Source organism: Lytechinus variegatus, chromosome 1 (assembly GCF_018143015.1).
Source record: "Lytechinus variegatus isolate NC3 chromosome 1, Lvar_3.0, whole genome shotgun sequence".
NCBI classification, from domain to species: Eukaryota; Metazoa; Echinodermata; class Echinoidea; order Temnopleuroida; family Toxopneustidae; genus Lytechinus; species Lytechinus variegatus.
This window is the reverse complement of record NC_054740.1, coordinates 47,135,729-47,153,621: the sequence shown is the minus strand read 5'-3', so window position 1 is coordinate 47,153,621 and position 17,893 is coordinate 47,135,729. Positions and strand designations below refer to the sequence as shown.

Here is a 17,893-nt window from a genome sequence, read left to right as displayed (position 1 = left end):
TCTTCAACGATTATTCAAATCGCTCATCCAGTTGGAAGTATTACGACCTCCGCTCACACCCGATTATGTATACAGTATACCCATCAAAACAGCATCTTATCAGTGTGGGTAAGCCTTTTCACACATGATTCCATACTCTGTTTTAGTAATGCTAGAACCAAAATATACACAAATGTTACTTTAATTTCAAGGAGATACATTTTGATTATTTAAATGGAAAACTTTTTCCCACTTTATCCATTTACATCTGACCTTAACTTTGTTATCAATAGTCAGAGTTCTTATTTTTTTCCATTTTCTTAAGATATGATTAAACACTTTGCTATTGAATGTGTATGATTTATATTAATCCATTTCTGCTCCATACTTATAATAGGGAGTAATTTCAAAAAAGTATACATTTTCGTTTTTGTGAAATCGGGTTTTCGCTTGAACCTCCCTTACATGATACGTCATTTTCATTTACCATTATTTTCACAGAGATACGATCTTACGTTTACGTAAGCTCCCGAAGGGAGCTAGAGAGGTAACTCTTTTCGCGCGTTTTTATTTCCCATAGGTTTTGTACACAGCCAATATGGCTGCCGGCGGACAATTTGAAGGTTGATTTTGGAGGGTCAATGTTTAATTCATGAGAATGACGTCAAATTACGCAAAATGCACTTCTATGGTTGGCTAAGACGTAATGTTTTATTCATATCCTATAGGAATTAAACACGTTTTTCCTTCCCACAATTCCCCACGAGATCTGTGCGAAGTGTTGTTTTTTTGGACTGCGAATTTCCGGTTTCTACAACGAAATAGCTCGACTAATCATCTGTTTATAGAATTGATGTTCGAAATTGTGATTTCTCAGTGAACTTCATTGGAGCAGAAAATCTTGGAGGGAACATCAATATCAATTTAATGACATTCCATAAGAATAAAAGTAAGTTAAGTTCATTTTCATGTTTTGATCTCACAATGGTGAGGTGTTTGCCGGCGTTCGGGGCCCATCCCGTATTACTTTAGTACGGTACCGTACGTAAACCTCCATTTCCATGCACTCCCATTTCTTTTGCCTGACTTCCAAATTAATCATCTGTCAGTGAGTTTCTCAAAAAATAGGCCTAACTAACCATTTGTCGTAGATCTAGACCTTCATCGGAATGCTTCATGAAGGCAAAAAGTAAACCTGTATTTCAGTTTTATTGTCAATTATCAGGGGTAGATGTGGACTTGTTTCCGACCTCCTGTTACTGTTAGTAATGACAAACTGTCGATTTTGGCCAGAGCGCGCGAGATCCGGCCTTGATATAGCCGGCTAGCAAGATTGTCGATGTAGTCATGAAAATAACGGGGAAGGACTAGGTCTAGGCCCAAACTTCAAGCTTGAAAGTTGAAGTTTAGGCCTAGTCCGTCCACGCTATTTCATCTTCATATGAATAATAATAATTCTCAGCAGCTTCTTTTATTCAGAAACTTTTTACTTCAGAGTAATCATGAATGAAATCAAATTGATTTAGTGTTAGATTTCAATGAAAATGACGTAAATCAAGTTTCTATTTGAACAGGATGCCGTGGCCTGGGGTGGTATTCTGAAAATGTTCTTACTAGTGTTTACTTCATTCAAATGTGATGTGATTCTTTAGTTATATACAGGACCAGCACAGACAAGGTCCCGATTCAGCTATACAGCTGGAGCAATATGTGGTTGGAATCATTTTATTTCAAACAGTCGGTTACCGTACCTGGTATGTGTATGCCTCTCTGAAACTTTATGATAGAGAGAGAAAGAAGTTTTTGGACCAGATAATTTAGTTCGGAATATTCATATGCCAATGATATGGAAAGCTGGATTTTTTTAGATATAGTTTAAGAAGAGTAGTTTTATTTATCTCTAATACTCTCAAACTGTAAAAAAAATGTTTATTGCAGATCCAATAGGACCAAGATCTTAGCAGTTCACACCCGGTCAGAGGGACAAAATTGAGAACCATGCAGATCAGCAAGTGTGAGTTGCACTCTAATGAGGAACAGGACATCTGAATTGGAACATTGCAAGGTATGCTTGTTTTAATAATAATACAGGCTGTATCTAAGCTCATCACCCCCCCCCCCAAAAAAAAATAGTCTAAATAATAAATATTCCCTCTTGGGGGGTGGTATGGCCAATTGAGCTGAATCAAGATAAGATATCACGTAAAATTAAAGCTCCATTGAATATTTGCTTGAATTCAGATTCACCAGTATTTCCATTTTCACCGATCATACCTTCTGTCTATGTACATGTACATAAAAAACATGATATTAACAGTTATCTGATAAATATTTGAAATAATTTGCACCCTTTACTATCAAAACATACTGTAAATAGTAATATTGATATATCAATTTATCTGGATGTAGGACAAAAGTATTAAATAGAGTTTAAATATTCTTAATAAAACTGGACTAGGTGAGTAAGAATAATTTACATCAGCAGTTCACTTTGTTCTTTCTCTATTTTTTGCAATGCAGGTTTCTCACTGCCCAAGCTGTACCACCGGTATCACAACAAGTACCAAGACGGAAGAAATATGAAGGCCAAGTTAATAAGTAGTTACTTTAAATTAATTTGAATAGACATATCAACAAAGCATTGAATGTTCTTTAAACTGCATATCTGTAGAAAGAGTGCAGTTCCATTTCAGATTCATCAGCGGGCAATGATATTAAAGCATACAAAATTTCACAAAAAAATTACAAGTAAGAAATTTTTTTTTCCAATGGGCAAATGTATCAACTTTTATTGATATTTAATACTTATACTAGTTCTTAGAAGTTTTCTTGAAATTAAATAAAATTTCCAGTTTAAAGGCCTATTGTATACAAGACAAAAATTTATATTTTGAAATAAAAATCATGCGTAGATAAATGTTAATAAAGCTGATCAGAGGATTAAGAAATGATTTTAGTATCATTCCTGGACCTCATTTTATAAACAAGTTATTACTATTGTAATCTTGTCACTATGACAATTAGCATGGTAACAGGGCTGAGCAACTAGAACTCAAGGTCTTTATGGTAGCTGCAATGGCCTTGGACGAAGTTACCATAATTGCAAGTCTTCATATAATGGCTGAATAATTATACAGGGATATTAAATTGCATTTATTTTCATCTTACTTAAAAAAATTGACATGGATTAGCTCTTCAAGAATATATAAATAGACTATATTTTAAAAAATAGATTGAATTCTAGCCACAGTGACAGTAGACAATATCAAATCTCTTTAGGGAGATTCTGGAATTATCCCCCCCCCCTTTTTTTACATGGAGTGCTTTCACATTAGTAGAATATTTCTTGTCAGCAAATTTGGAAGGAATTTACCTCTTTTTTTGAGTGGCAACTTTGGTGGAAAAAAATAAACAGAATATCACAGATTTTTATGCCCTTTTTATGAAATCCTGGATGCATCCCTCATATCAACTATTAGGCTCATTGACATATTTTGAATGAAATTTTAATAAACATTGTATATTTTTACTTAAGTGTAGAAAAATGTACTCAATCCTTTATTTTTTTAAAATCTAATTTAATGCTTGTAGACTCTAATTATTATTGTTGTGTTATTTTCAATGTTTTAGAAAATGGATTTCTTAATAAACATGTTAATTTTTGATTAAATTATCTGATCTTGGTCATTTTCATTTATTAATCAACAATTTGTGATGGTATATTGCTACCAAAAAATTTTATGCACAAATGGCACAAGATGTTGCACTCTGTACTCAAATATGATGACACTACTGTGACATCATGAGAGCAAACAGCATTTAAAATATTCTTCAAGAGAAATAAGGATAAGAGTAGGAAAGTAAGTAAAATGACAGGAGAATTGTTTGCCTTTATGCATATATTTGTGTGTGTCAGTTTCTGAGAGAGAGAAGAGGCAGGAAATGGGGGGCAGTTAGAGAAAGTTGTTTGTTTCGGAAGAAGCAATCATAAGACCTTACTGTTCATGATGGATATACGGGGAGGGGAATTATTTCTACAAAATGTGGAACCTGTATATAAAATGTATTTTTCTTTCCACATGAAAATTATACCAGATTCATTTCCAGTTGAAAATGAAAAATGAATATCCTATAGCATACGGTCGGTTTGCATTCTTGCCTAGATAATTTTGAGAATCCCCTTAAATATTGTACCTAGGTCATGGTCATTGATATGATGATGACATAGAAGTCGCCATTTAAAATTAAGTGCTCCCGACTGTTATTTATAATAGGACCTATATTGGAAACTGTACACTAATTATGTAAAAGAATTTGATTTGTTTTTATTTTTGTTCAAATAATGAAATAAAGGCTCATTTAGTTTTCTGCAATTAAGATAATCAGAAAAGATAAAAATATAAATGAAGAGTTTAGTTGCAAAAGGGTTAGGTCCACTTATTACCATTCCAAGAAAATCCATGTTTTTTATATTGCATTATTCTGATGAGAAACTAATTTGTCATGATGTACTACCCTATCATGTGAAAATAAAATTGGGTATAAAAGAAATGTACCTGTCTTCAATTTTTTCCATATATTCTTTAAAAAATATCATTGTGGACCTAACCCCTTTTGCAACTAAACTGAAATGAATCCAATCAATTTTGATTAAAAAGGTGATTTTTCTTTGCCACTTTTATTCACTATTTAATTCATGTGAATTTCAAATTTTCGTTGTTTTCATTAGAACGACTAAAAAATAGAGATTTTGAGACAGAAAACAAAAAAAATTATGAACAATGGACCTAACCCCTTTTTACAAATGAGCTCTTCAGAATAGTTTGTTTGCAAAAGGGGTTAGGTCCACTCTCCCATATTGCGATATTTTTGTGCAAAACTGATTTTTATGACGCCCTACCATGAGAACATAAAATTGGCTACTACCTGTCTTTATATTTTGTAAAATATTCATTTCCAAATAAAAAAATTGTGTGGACCTAACCCCTTTTGCAACAAAACCTAAATGGACCTTAACCCCTTTTGAAAAAAAGTGATTTTTCCTGGCCATTTTAGATCACATTTTAATGGGAATTTCAACTTTTCTTTGGTATCATCTAAAAATAAATACATTGAGACAAAAAAAAACACATAAAATTTGATGAAAAATGGACCTAACCCCTTTTGCAAGTGAGCTCTTCAAATAAGGGCTTCAGAAACATAAATAGATGCCATCGTAATTACATTTAACCATTAATGTCAACCGATGAACACTTACACGATTTAAGGGGGAAAAATTATTATGGCAATATTTTCTTTGGGAACCTCTTCTGTAATATAAATATTGAATGTAATTACAATGAAAATTATATGAAAAGAGGGCAAATCAAGCTCAATTAAATTCCCTCCCATAAAGTTTCCAGTTATTGCCTAAACAAAGATCATGGCAACTTGCAGCTAAAATCAATAAAAATAAGATTACTTAAGAATGAATGAGCTTGTGGCATGATGTATTATAATCACAGACACCAACGATATTAAATTAGGTCGCGCATTATGCTAATTAGTGACCAAATGCTCATTTACATATTTTTACGCTATGCGCGAAGGACGTTTAATGACCACGCCTCCATTTCGCTGGTGTACCAAAGCAGTGGCGGTGTCCATAGGCTTGTACATGTAAAATGGGAGCAGTGTGCACTTTTGACCCTCCAAAATTTTCTTCAATTCTGACCGGATGCAGAAGCGGAGTTTCCACCCCCTGATTATTTTGCTCTCTACTGCCCTCTACAGGTGCCTTCACCCACAGATAAAAGTGAGTCATGTGACTCATTTATATATAATATTTGTGAGTCAGGCGAAACTTGACTCACTAACAAAATTAAATGAGTCTTAGTTGACTCATCTGTAATTAACAAGTGAGTCAATAACGAAATGACTCACTTGCAGAATGCTCCGACTGACTCACATAGTTGTAAAAAATGAGTCAAGATCGGCGATTGACTCATTTACAAATAAAGTGAGTCAAGAAGAAAGCCGTGCGCGCATGCGCTACTTGCGCGCTATGACGTCAACCATCACGCGAACCATTCCCGTTTGACGTCGCCATTGCTGAATTGGATCAAGAGAATACTGTGAGTAAAATCGTTTTAATCCTGCAGTTATGTGAATAATTTTGTTCATTTCACCTGTAGGCCGCTGAGAAATTAATTTGCTGAAGAGAATGAGAGGAAATTTGGTGGACATGAATAATTGATTCTCAATTTAGGTGATGATTTGTGGAACTTTGAGAGGATTACCTGCACCGGACGGATGGGTGTATGTGTGTGTGCTATATGGTTGTAGGGCTGTAGTGTAGCTCCGCTGCGCGTCTGTTTAATTGAGTGTAGAAATGTATTGTGTGTTCGGACAGGTTGTGTGTCGGGACTTGAGCAAGTCAAAGAAATTTACAGGCGAAGTTTCATCAATTTTTAGTACAAAATGTAGGGATTATTATAGAGAACAAAATAGAAGGTGATTACAACTATTGAATTCATATTTTTAGGGTAATCCAAAGACAAAAAAGTAGGCTTCAAAAGTATAAAATGTCCGGACACCTGACCCCCATCCTACCTACGAAACAGATTACCACATCTAACAGTTGCTGTTATCCATGTGTACGATGCAGTTCTATAATCTGGATGTGCACGATGCAGGGCCCTCCTGCCTGGGCATGAACGCATTGGGTGAGCCTGAGATCGGGTGAGGTTGAGGGAGGGCAAAGGGATCATTAGAAGGTCTTTTCGATGGCCTTCTTCTTCTTGAATGAGTTTGTCGATGGCGAGTTTATTCAATGTCAATCAGGTGGTTCCATTTGATTGATGATGGTACCGGTACTGAAAAGAACAAGTTCCTGTATTTTTCAATTCTTGCTCTTATTGGATGATAGGTCTAGCACTTACTATTAGTATTATTTGTCACTTGCCTAGTATCGATATAATCTGAGTTCAAAATGACTCACATCAGGTAGATCAAATCTAGACCACTCATTCTATGAACAAGGTTATGATATAATCTTGTTCTCTGTGTTACTAGTACTGCTCCCTGTGTGGTGAAATAAGGTTGGCAATGTTTGGCCTATTTTCTCCTTTTCTTTGGGACAAAATGTTTAATTTTTTTGACACCGTTAGGTTCCATTACAGCTATTTATCATATGTAACTTGTCTCTTAATTAAATTTGATTCTTTAAAATTACTTTTTCTTAATTAAAAATAGAGATTGAAAAACTACAATTGTCTTGCCTTTATTTTTCCACTAATAGAGGGCGTACACAAAAGATGCCCAAAATTTAAGTTTTCGAGCGCTCTGGTGAATACAAAAATTATCACAAAAGTGATATTTTAATGATTTTTTAAATTGTTTGCTGTTTTGCTGTGTACAGCATTGGCATAACATATAGTCCTAGATTGCCCACATGCAGGCAGGCATGTAATGAACCCTTGGGCTTGGGTGAGTCTCGACTACATGCATTTCCTTCTCACAGAAAAATGTAGAGGTGTCCTGTAGGACCTGTTCCTGGTCTACTGAGGTGTTTTTAATTTGATAAGTGCCCCTTTCCCAACAATAATTAAGATGAATATTTTTATTAGATAATGTTGAGATGTGAGATTAGGCTCGATCGCAAAGCCAACCCCCAGCCCCCATCTTGAATAATGGATGGGGTTTTTGTTTTTATTAACTTGGAAATGCAGTGACTATCTGAAGCATGTGTCACATTTATCCCATCAAAATAACCTTAAGAATATTTCCAATTCATTTTTGCACATTTTATTTGTTTTTTTATAATTTTATTATTATTTTTTACAGGGCTACTGGAAGAAGTCACTAAGCAACAGATTCAGGAAGTGTCATGAACGTGATAATCCATTAGGACAAATGGAAAGGGGGGGGGGGGGAAGGACGACACCCAAACCAGACAAAGCTGCAGGCAAACACATGTATGGCATAAAGAAAGTACCTTCCTGCATCCCCAGAAGGTGAGGATGAAGAAATGATCAATGCACACATCAAGATGCTTCAGAATGAATCCAGAAAAACAAGACAGGACAGCATGATGATAGACAATCTAATGTCACTAACTTTAGCCAATAGGCGCAAGGGTATCATCAACAGCAACTGGACTGAATCCTACTTGAAGGATATGTACCCTTACCTTTTCCATGAAGATGAGGTAAGTTCAAATCAGCGTTAATACAGATCAAGAAACTTCATTTATGAACAAAAATCTATCATTAGATTTACGTGTAACAAGGGTCTATTCTTGGAATAAGCAAGTCCATGCTTAACCCTAAACAGGCCGGGGGGTTAAATCACCCCACCCTCAACATTTTCTGCGATCATTCCCCCGCGCAAATATTTTTGACTGCGCCACTCGCAGAGTTTATACATTGAGTCTGGCGCATCTTTTTAGACCAAATTTACGACACCCGTGTACGCGGTTCTGAAATTACGCAACATTTTGTAAGTGCATGTCAGACCAAATATTGTTCCAAAATGTGATTTGTGTACAAAGTCAATGCAAATTGAGTTTTCTCATCTTATTCATAAAGATATGATTATTTTTACCTTAAACAGCTGAAATCAATTGATTTAAGCATAATTATGATTCAAAGTTTGTGCAATAAATCTGGTGAAAATAACAAAGAAAAACAAAAGGCTGAAAAACAAAGAAATTCACAAAACAATAAAATACATAAATTGATTTCCATACCAAAGTTTTTTCAGTTGCGATTGTTAAAAATTCTTCAAAGAATATTTTTTAAAAAATAGCATTCTAGGAGCGTTATTTAGTGAATTAGAGCAAGAAGCATGATTTTTGCATAAATTAGCATAATTTATTCATTTAAAATAAAATATCCGTGCAATTTTTGCAACGCTCGTGCGATCGGCGTCCAAGATCTCGGGGGAGGGGGGAATGGTTGAATCAACCCCCCCCCCCGGCCACAGAACAGCAACAGCCAAAAAGCCCGGCCTAGTTAGGGTTAACTAGAATTGGAGCTATAAGTTTTATAGAAATGGGTATGTTCTCATTTCTAGGAACATACAATCACATTTTGTATGTTAACCTAGTTTATTATTATCCATCTTTGAAATAATCAATAAATTGTGTGAAAACATAATACTTAGAAAGTTTGAAAAAAAAAATTAATCTTTATCTGATCTCAATCATATCATGTCTGTTGATTGAGAAGAATCTAAAGGTCCTACCATTTCACACTCAATGCAAAATCTCTTAGTAAATAGCGTGTACAGGCTTAAAATTATGATAGTTAAAGGAGATTAAAATTTGCAAAGTGCTAAAATTTACGAGAGCAAAATATTTACTTTCTTCTTACTAGAATTTTTTTCTTGCTGACAAGTAAGGGACAATTTCACTGAGCATCTCATGCAAAAACTTATCTTTGTGAATGGGTTAAGTGATAGGCCCATTTAAAGAACTGTATATAATTGTTCACCAATAAATTTTCATATGAATTCAATACATTGATCATTGTATATATAGAGTGAATGTGATTCCAACTCATGGAGACAAAGAAAGACTGGAGTCAGTTGGGTCATTTTATCAAGAGTGTAGAGATTCGCACATGGTCTTCAAAATTATTCTTGATTGAGCCATTTTTTACACACCTATTCTTTTTCTTTTTTTCACGCAGAGAAACATAAGACTGCCCTGTTTAAATTCCCTGTTTATTCTTTTCATTTGATGATTAAAGAGTTTGAGAGACTGTCAGAGGACCCAATTAAGCAGAAGTTGGAAGCAGGACATTTGAATATGCTGATCCATTACTAGAGATATGTAAGACTCCCAAGCAAGGTTTGGAGCTCAAAAACCTGATCTTGGCTGCAGCAGCAGAAAATGAGGACACCAGGAAAAGTATGTTATTGAGATGTTTAATAAGGAGTGGGCGTGCAATAATTTCATTCTTGGGAGGAAAACTTTGAAAATGGTTAAAGAGTTACTGTACTTGCTCCCCCCCCCCCCCCCGAGTTTTACCAGTCCCAAATCCATATACCCCATTTTAATTTCAAGAGAAAGAAAGAAAGACAATAATTACATGGCTCCAAAGTGTACTCTTCTATATGGCTCGGTGTAAAAATGGCAGAGGTAAAAATGGCAAAGGTAAAAATAGCAGAAGTAAAAATGGCAGAGGTAAAAATGGCAAATGTAAAAATGGCAGAGGTAAAAATGGCAGAGGTAAAAATGGCAGAGGTAAAAATGGCAAAGATAAAAATGGCAGAGGTAAAAATGATAACACTTTTTGAGTTGGTATTTCTTCTTTTTTTCCTGGACTTACATGCACGACCTTCTCATGTCAAATCACTCTTCTAATATTCAAATCTGAAGAACACAGTGGATCCCAAATATTCATTACAGGGGAAATTCACACTGACATAAAGTTTATTAGAATTATATTGGTGAGGGCTTTAGGGAATCAATCAAAGATTTTAAAAGCTACTAAATTTATACATGTTAAAGAGGACGTCATCTGTGAGCATTTTTCCCATATATGGTGTAATAAAAATATCAATGGAATGTCATTTTCTAAAAAAAAGAAAAGAAAATTGTTTTAATTGTACCTGAAGTATATTAACATAAAAATAACTACACATCCGCTCTTGAACAATTTCTTTTTAGCAATCACGAACCACTGATTGAACAATTTAAAAGTAGACATTTTGGTGCATAAAACATGGGGTAGTTACTAGTATACGACGTCACAGATCAAAAATTCAAACTAATAACTTTCTTAATCTTTGATGGGTTTTCCGCAAACCTTCACTAATATATTTTTTCTGCTATTTTTACAGTAAACCATTTGTCAGGGTGAATTTCCCCTTCAAGACACGTCGATAGAATGGTACCTAAGAAACACCTATATAAATAAAATCTCTGATTCGCTACACATTTCAAATTTCATGCGGTACCCGTTACCATAGAAACTAGTTAAGGAACCTGATATCCACTTGAACTATCTGCAATGGAGGTATTACTCTGAAAAATGAGCACTAGTTGCTATTATTTTATCATTTACATTAAACTATATACAGTATGCGTATCATATCAATATCTATTTGGATCCATTATGATGTTGAAATATGAAAAATTACTTCTGTTACAGAACGTTTTGTTATTGTTCTATTATCAAAGTTATATATGCAAGTGGTTCAAAGAAATCCCGAACTCGTCTATTCCAGTGTGTTAATGGTAGCACACATTGGTGTTTACAATTCGTTTGGTATGTATGCGATGAAGTGCCGTTCTACTCACGAACTGGCCAAGATAAATCCTTTTATTACTGACTAATTGAAATCATTTTGGCATGAAAATGTTTGAGTTTAATCATATCAATGATAAAGTATATATAGACCTTAAATGATGAAAAAAAATCCAAATATAAATATCTCATCAGTTCATAATACTAATTTTGTCGATAGGAGTCCATTCAAGGTCAATAATTATGACTGATATTCACTTGAAAGGCTCTATTTCTTACCTCTGCCATATTTTTTACCTCTAAGTGCCATTTTTACCTCTGCCATTATTACCTCTGCCATTTTTACCTCTGCCATTTTTACCTCTGCCATTTTTACCTTTGCCATTTTTACCTCTGCCATTATTACCTCTGCCATTTTTACCTTTGCCATTTTTACCTCTGCCATTTTTACCTTTGCCATTTTTACCTCTGCCATTTTTACCTCTGCCATTTTTACCCGGCACCCTTCTATATATACCTGGGGAGCGTTTCATGAAGGGACTTGTCGGACGTTTCTTCCGACAAGTGCCAGTTTATCCGACAGTTACCACAGGAACAATGCTTTTCAGCCAATCAGAATCAAGGAAAGATGTCAGATCTAACAACTTGTCAGACAAAAATGTTGATGAAACGGTCCCTGATGTGCAATTCAAATGGTTAAAGAAGGATGACCCAGGCCAGTTGGTCAAAATGTAAATTGTATACTGTATATTTTTAACATTTCTGAATGGACAACCACAAAAATACTGATATTCTGGAGTTCGATTTATATTGCTTGAGTTCAGTCTTCATTTTTCTTCTTTGCAGTGATCAAATCATGTGGAGCACTTCTGTTGATTCCTACTATTTTGGAAGAGAAGGCATTGCTTTGTCAGCATAGCCAGGTAAGTTTGATGCATAAAATTCATTAAAGGTTTATACAAATATCAGCAGAATTTTGAGTGAGTGAAGCTGTTGCAGGCATGCCCATTTAGATAGCTCAACTGACAGGCCATATGAGACCTGGCACCACAAAACTCTTAAAAAGTCATAAGAAATAGATGTTGGATTTAATCTCTCTTTTAACACAGGAAATTCTAATATTAGTTTTGAAATGATGTATAACTTACTATCACAGTAAGATCCTAACCTTCGAAAGATTAAGAAAAGAATATTGCCTACCATAGAATGCTACTTATGAGAATAAGGAATTAGATTTTGCCCATTTGATTAATTATTTTGATTGCTAACTTTTGTTTAGCATCAATGTAAAGAAGATTACACATTAGTATAATTTTCGTGAAAATTGATTTATTGAATCTCAAATTATCTCCAGAGTTGATACATAAATTGAGAACATCCTCCTGAAGCCTATAAACCAATATCTCACCAGGGTTTAATTCATAGGGGTTTAGGTGAAGAGTAGGTCCTATATCTTAATTTCCCCCCCCAAAAAAAAAAAATTGCTAATATTATTCTAATTGAAAGTTGCAATAATAGTACTTCATATTTAAAAAGCACTTAGAAATTTTTAAAGTGGCTTAAGAAAAGTATAGGTGAATTCGACTTCACCTCACTGTAACTTGTGGCGGCCATAACTGGGGGGCTTCCAAAAAACAACCACTTTCAATGGAGTATGCCATGAGCCAGGTGTGTTGCCATGTCAGTGTTTTTGTTGGGGTGGACTTGTCCTTTAATGAACTTTGACCATCAAAGTCAGCACTGCTGCTATGTTGAACTCAATGAACTGAGTAATGCAGGCGAGACTGCCAGAGGTGTTCCACTTGTATATAAATGATTTGATGGCTATATAAACTGTTCAACTTGATGTTTTGGTGTTTCCAAGAAAGTAGTACATTTCTCAACTCTGAGTCCAATTTATTATTCATTTCCATCCATGTAATTTGATAGAGCTTGGATGATAATTCATAGTTAACACTTACTCAACCATGGCTAAGAAATTCTTTATTACAGTTACATTTTTGTAAGTCTTGCGGTTCTTTAGGCTACAATTTATAAAGTATCAAAATAAATACTATAGTGTTTCATTTAATATCATACATCTTGAACTACAGTACCGTTAGCAGTATATGTATTAGCATAACCTTGAAGTTATCATTTTCACTAGGATCAACCAATTTGCCTTGTGTACATTACCATAAATAAACTAATCAGCATTTCTCACTTATGTTTCCCTTTTTTAGGATAAAAAACGGAACAATCGCCAAAATCATCTACAAAAGTAAGCCCGACAGTGCAGGTCTGACTCTTGAGCAGTGATCATGAAAAAATCACAGAAATTCTGCAATCATCATTCTATATTACAGCAGAGAATGAAGTCATCTGCGAGACAACCACCTACCTCATGACAGCAGTCTCTCTGCTTATGTCGGCCCATTATGTATTCAACTTATCATACAACCCCGAGATGGGTACCACCCTCACATTCATTCAGAAGATTCTGATGCACATAGATTCCACATCTCAACCCCCATCCAAGGTCGTAAGATGCCTGTATGACTTAAATGCTGTCCGAAATGCTGATGCCAGTAGTTCTTCAGTTTAAGAGAAATTAATTAATTTGGTGATGCTACTGCAACACAGTTGGTCACACTTTCTCTACGTGCAATCACCTTAGGTGTTGTATCTGTCTTTTATGTGCAAAATTGATTGAAATAGATACTACAGGTTGACCGTGAATTTAGACATCCAGTATGTGCATTTTTTCGCTTTGCTTCAGTACAAATTTCAGTGGCCCTTGAATTGGAAATCTTTTCATATCCCAAGAATTACGTATAAATGCTTTATGAAATTTTTGTCACAGATAGAATAGGATTTTGCACACACAAAAAAGAAAAGATATTTGGACCCAAAATTTTTACAGATCAGATGGTCAACAACAATTTTTTTTTTTGGGGGGGGATTGAAGACTAAGCTATTAATATTCTACTTTTTGATTTTTGTACACATTTTGTTACTGTACATGTAAATAAGTTTAACACCACAAATTTGAAGAATTACATTTTAAGTGTTCTCTATGGAATTTTAGTTAGATTGTAAGTTTCAAGCAACTTAGTATTTCATTCCAAGAATTATACACAGGCACTTTTCAAGATTATGGCTTCCAACATCAGTACATGAGGGAAACAATTTTCAATGTTTACATTTATTGAGATGGTAAGCACATGCAACTGATTTGAAACTAATTTTATAAATTTGACAAAGCACTGTCATTAATTTTAAGCCAATCTGCACACTTCCAAGCATGTCAAAGGTATTGCTTAATAGCCCAATCACCACAATCATCATTCCCTTTAAAAACAAATTGCACAAAAATATTTGAATAGAAAAGGTCAGTATCTGCTTGAAGATACAGCTGCTATAGGAGGCAGATTTTGCAGAAAATACCAGGGCTTCACAGTGAGAGAAATGGTATTAAGAATGGGGGATTCTGCGAAGTGCTTTAAAAATTAATTGAGAATCCAAATAGCACATTTTGAAATTGTCTTTTGTACTATTAGTAGTAAAATATTTTTGTGGGTTTTCCTACAGCAAAAATTGACATTTGGGGGATTCCCATGTCATGCATGGGGATTCTTAAATTTAAATTGTGTTTGTACGTATGCTTAAGTTTGAAAAAATTCTGAATTTTAGAAGGTTTCTGGAAAGCTGTTATTGGTTTTGAAGTACCAAAACAATGGTATTGTGTTGTAAGCAGAGTATTAGGAATTCGTGTTTGAAGGTTTCACTTATAGTGAATTGTTTCAAATTCAGTAAATTATGAATTTCAGTGAATTATGAATTGTTTCAGTTTCAGTGAAGAAATGATACTATAAAAGAATTATGATTTCATGAATTGTTTCAATTCCAGTGAATTATGAATTTCAGTGAAGAAATGATACTGTAAAAAATGTACGATTCGGAAAGAGATTTTTGTGAAGTACGATATTTGAATTACAGTGGAATCTCATTATAACGAGGTCGAAACATTGTTATATCAGGGTAAAAAGAAAAGTTATTAAGGATAATTACTGTGAGAAATAATGGAATATCATTATCACACTCTCTCCAATTTCATAGCCGTTTTGTGACAGCTTTATCTTTGTTTAGTCGGTTAAACCATGTTGCCAATCAGTTATAAAATCATAAAATCTATCACTCTCTTTTGATATATTTATTTTTTATTTGATGAGAGGTAGCAGTGCACTTATTTACATGTTTGGTGACTGGATTCTACGCTTGAGAATAGATTTTATTATAGAAAGAAATGCACAGCAACCATAATTATTTTTCAAGTAAACTCTTAAACATTTATCCCATGAAACACATTTCTGTCTGTTGTGGTTACATCACTGATGCATAATGGTCACTTTTGTTTTGGTAATATTGGTGGTAACTCCAGAGATTTATTGTTGAGAGGAAATAAATCAGATGGCATGTATAATGCATTTATACATTCTAGTTCTTTTGCTTTAACTGATTGTGATGTGTCTGTTAAGTTAGCATTAGGCTATTGATCTGTTGGTTGTAGGTCCATCATAATCGGCACTTCTAAAGCATGCAAAGAGACTTCCTGATCCATTCAATTTTGCTGATGATCTATGTTTACTTGGAAAATGTTATTGTTAATCATTTTTGGAAAAGCCCCTATGATGACAACAGACCATTTAATTTATTTGGCATCATTTTACACCCTTCTCTTTTGGTTTAATTATCACATATGTATTTGACTCATTTTCAGTTGAGTCGCCTTGACTCACTTCTTCATACATGAAGTGAGTCAAGAGGCTTGATCTACGAACAGAAGTAATGACTCATGTAAGTAAAACCATCTGAGTCATGTGACTCACCTAGGCAAAAAGTGAGTCACCCTGACTCATCATTGATGAGTCACTGGTTTGTCCGTATAACGACACACTAGAAGGATCACATGAGTCACCGTGACTCATTCCAAATGAGTCTGAGTCTTACTGACTCACTTCAAACGAGTCAATGTGACTCATTTAAAGTGAGTCTTGAGATTATATGAGTCACCGCGACTCATTAAAAATGAGTCAGCATCTTAATGACTCACTTTAAATGAGTCGGGTGACTCATTTGAAGTGAGTCTTTAAATTATGTGAGTCACCATGACTCATTACAAATGAGTCTGCAAGGCAAAGATGAGTCACTATGATGCATTAAAAATGAGTCTTCTATGATCAGACTCATCTTAATGAGTCATGGTGACTCACATATTCGTAAAAGTGTTTCGCTATACGGACAAACTGGTGACTCGCCAAAGTGAGTCAAGGTGACTCACTTTTTTTTGTGGGTGTTCGTGGGCTCAAGCAACGGACAATACACATGCTCAAAACTGCGGCTTGTTCACCCTTCAATACACAATAAGCGGACTTTCTTTGCCTCTTCTATCATCATGCTCATAGGTTTCCTGAACTGCCTTTCTGTATCGTGCTTTTTATGTTGTAAGTTCCCTTTCTTTTCGTTTTTGCTTCAGTACCTCTTCTCATTCATGCACGTGACTATTGTATATCTGTTCCTGACCGGGACTTGTATTTCAGATTTCACTCTTCCTGTTATATTTTAATGTCAACTAAAAAAAATGTGTTTTCTGATTTTTCTTTAATATGGCAAATTCGGTAGATACACCATTCAATTCAGTTAACGATGATGACTTTCTTGACTTGTTTAGGCCATCCTTAGTAGAAAGTGAATCAGACATAAGTCCTCATATTACTTCCTTTGAAAACCATGTTACAGACAGTCACAAGAGTTGAATTATGATTTTGACACTGATAACCAATTTCAAAGTCCATATTCTGAATACATCACCCATAACCAATTTAATAATGTTGTTAAGGATTATGATAACTCATCTTTTTCTCTTATACACCTTAATATTAGGAGCATTAACAAACACTTTGATGAATTACGGTTACTTTTAAATAATCCCACCATGCAAACATTCTCAGTAGTAGGTTTAACCGAAACATGGCTTTCTCATGATACAAGCCTTCCATTAGCTCTCGATGGATATGATCTTTTAGTTAACAGACAAAATAGGGTGGGTGGGGGCGTGGCGTTATATATTTCACAATCATATGATTATGTAGTTCGAGACGAGCTTAATAGCATGACTGATACAATTGAATCTCTTTATTGAAATTACTATCCCCAACAGCAAAAACATCATAGGTGTTATATACAGGCCTCCGAGTTCGAACATCAAATCATTTCTAGATCACCTCTCTGACTTGGTTAAAAATCAAATTTTTGATAGTAAAAATTGCTTTATAATGGGCGATTTTAATATTGATTTATTAAAACAAAATAATGTTACACAAGATTTTTTGGAAATATTTCTATCCGCTTCTTACTTACCTTTAATATCTAAACCCACACGCATAGTCAATGAATCCGCCTCTCTTATTGATAATATTTTCTGTAATGTTCTTCCCCCACCCGATTCCTTCATATTACTCTCTGATATCACAGATCACTTCCCTGTCTCGACTAATTTCTCTTTAAAAGACAGATTCAATAACAATAGCCGTCCACTAAAACGAAGAATAACACACGAAAATATAGCTCGTCTGGGTGCTAGTTTTGACGATGTTGATTGGTCTTGTGTTTTTGATAGTAATGACGTTAACTTGTCCTTT

At 34.6% G+C, this 17,893-nt stretch overlaps 2 long non-coding RNA genes across 3 annotated transcripts; both read left to right on the top strand.

The window, feature by feature from the left end:
• Nucleotides 1–900: 900 nt before the first annotated feature.
• On the top strand, nucleotides 901–3,574 carry LOC121406455. The gene is made up of 3 exons (XR_005968810.1): nucleotides 901–928; nucleotides 1,918–2,044; nucleotides 2,500–3,574. It is a non-coding gene; the product is annotated as an uncharacterized LOC121406455 (long non-coding RNA).
• Nucleotides 3,575–6,018: 2,444 nt separating this feature from the next.
• Nucleotides 6,019–15,894, top strand: LOC121415327. 2 transcript variants are annotated; one of them, XR_005969987.1, is made up of 5 exons: nucleotides 6,019–6,092; nucleotides 7,804–8,167; nucleotides 9,711–9,871; nucleotides 12,060–12,136; nucleotides 13,436–15,894. It is a non-coding gene; the product is annotated as an uncharacterized LOC121415327 (long non-coding RNA). The 2 variants fall into 2 exon arrangements; XR_005969988.1 differs by lacking the exon at nucleotides 13,436–15,894 and having other exon boundaries at nucleotides 6,020–6,092; nucleotides 12,060–12,137.
• The last annotated feature ends 1,999 nt before the right edge of the window (nucleotides 15,895–17,893 follow it).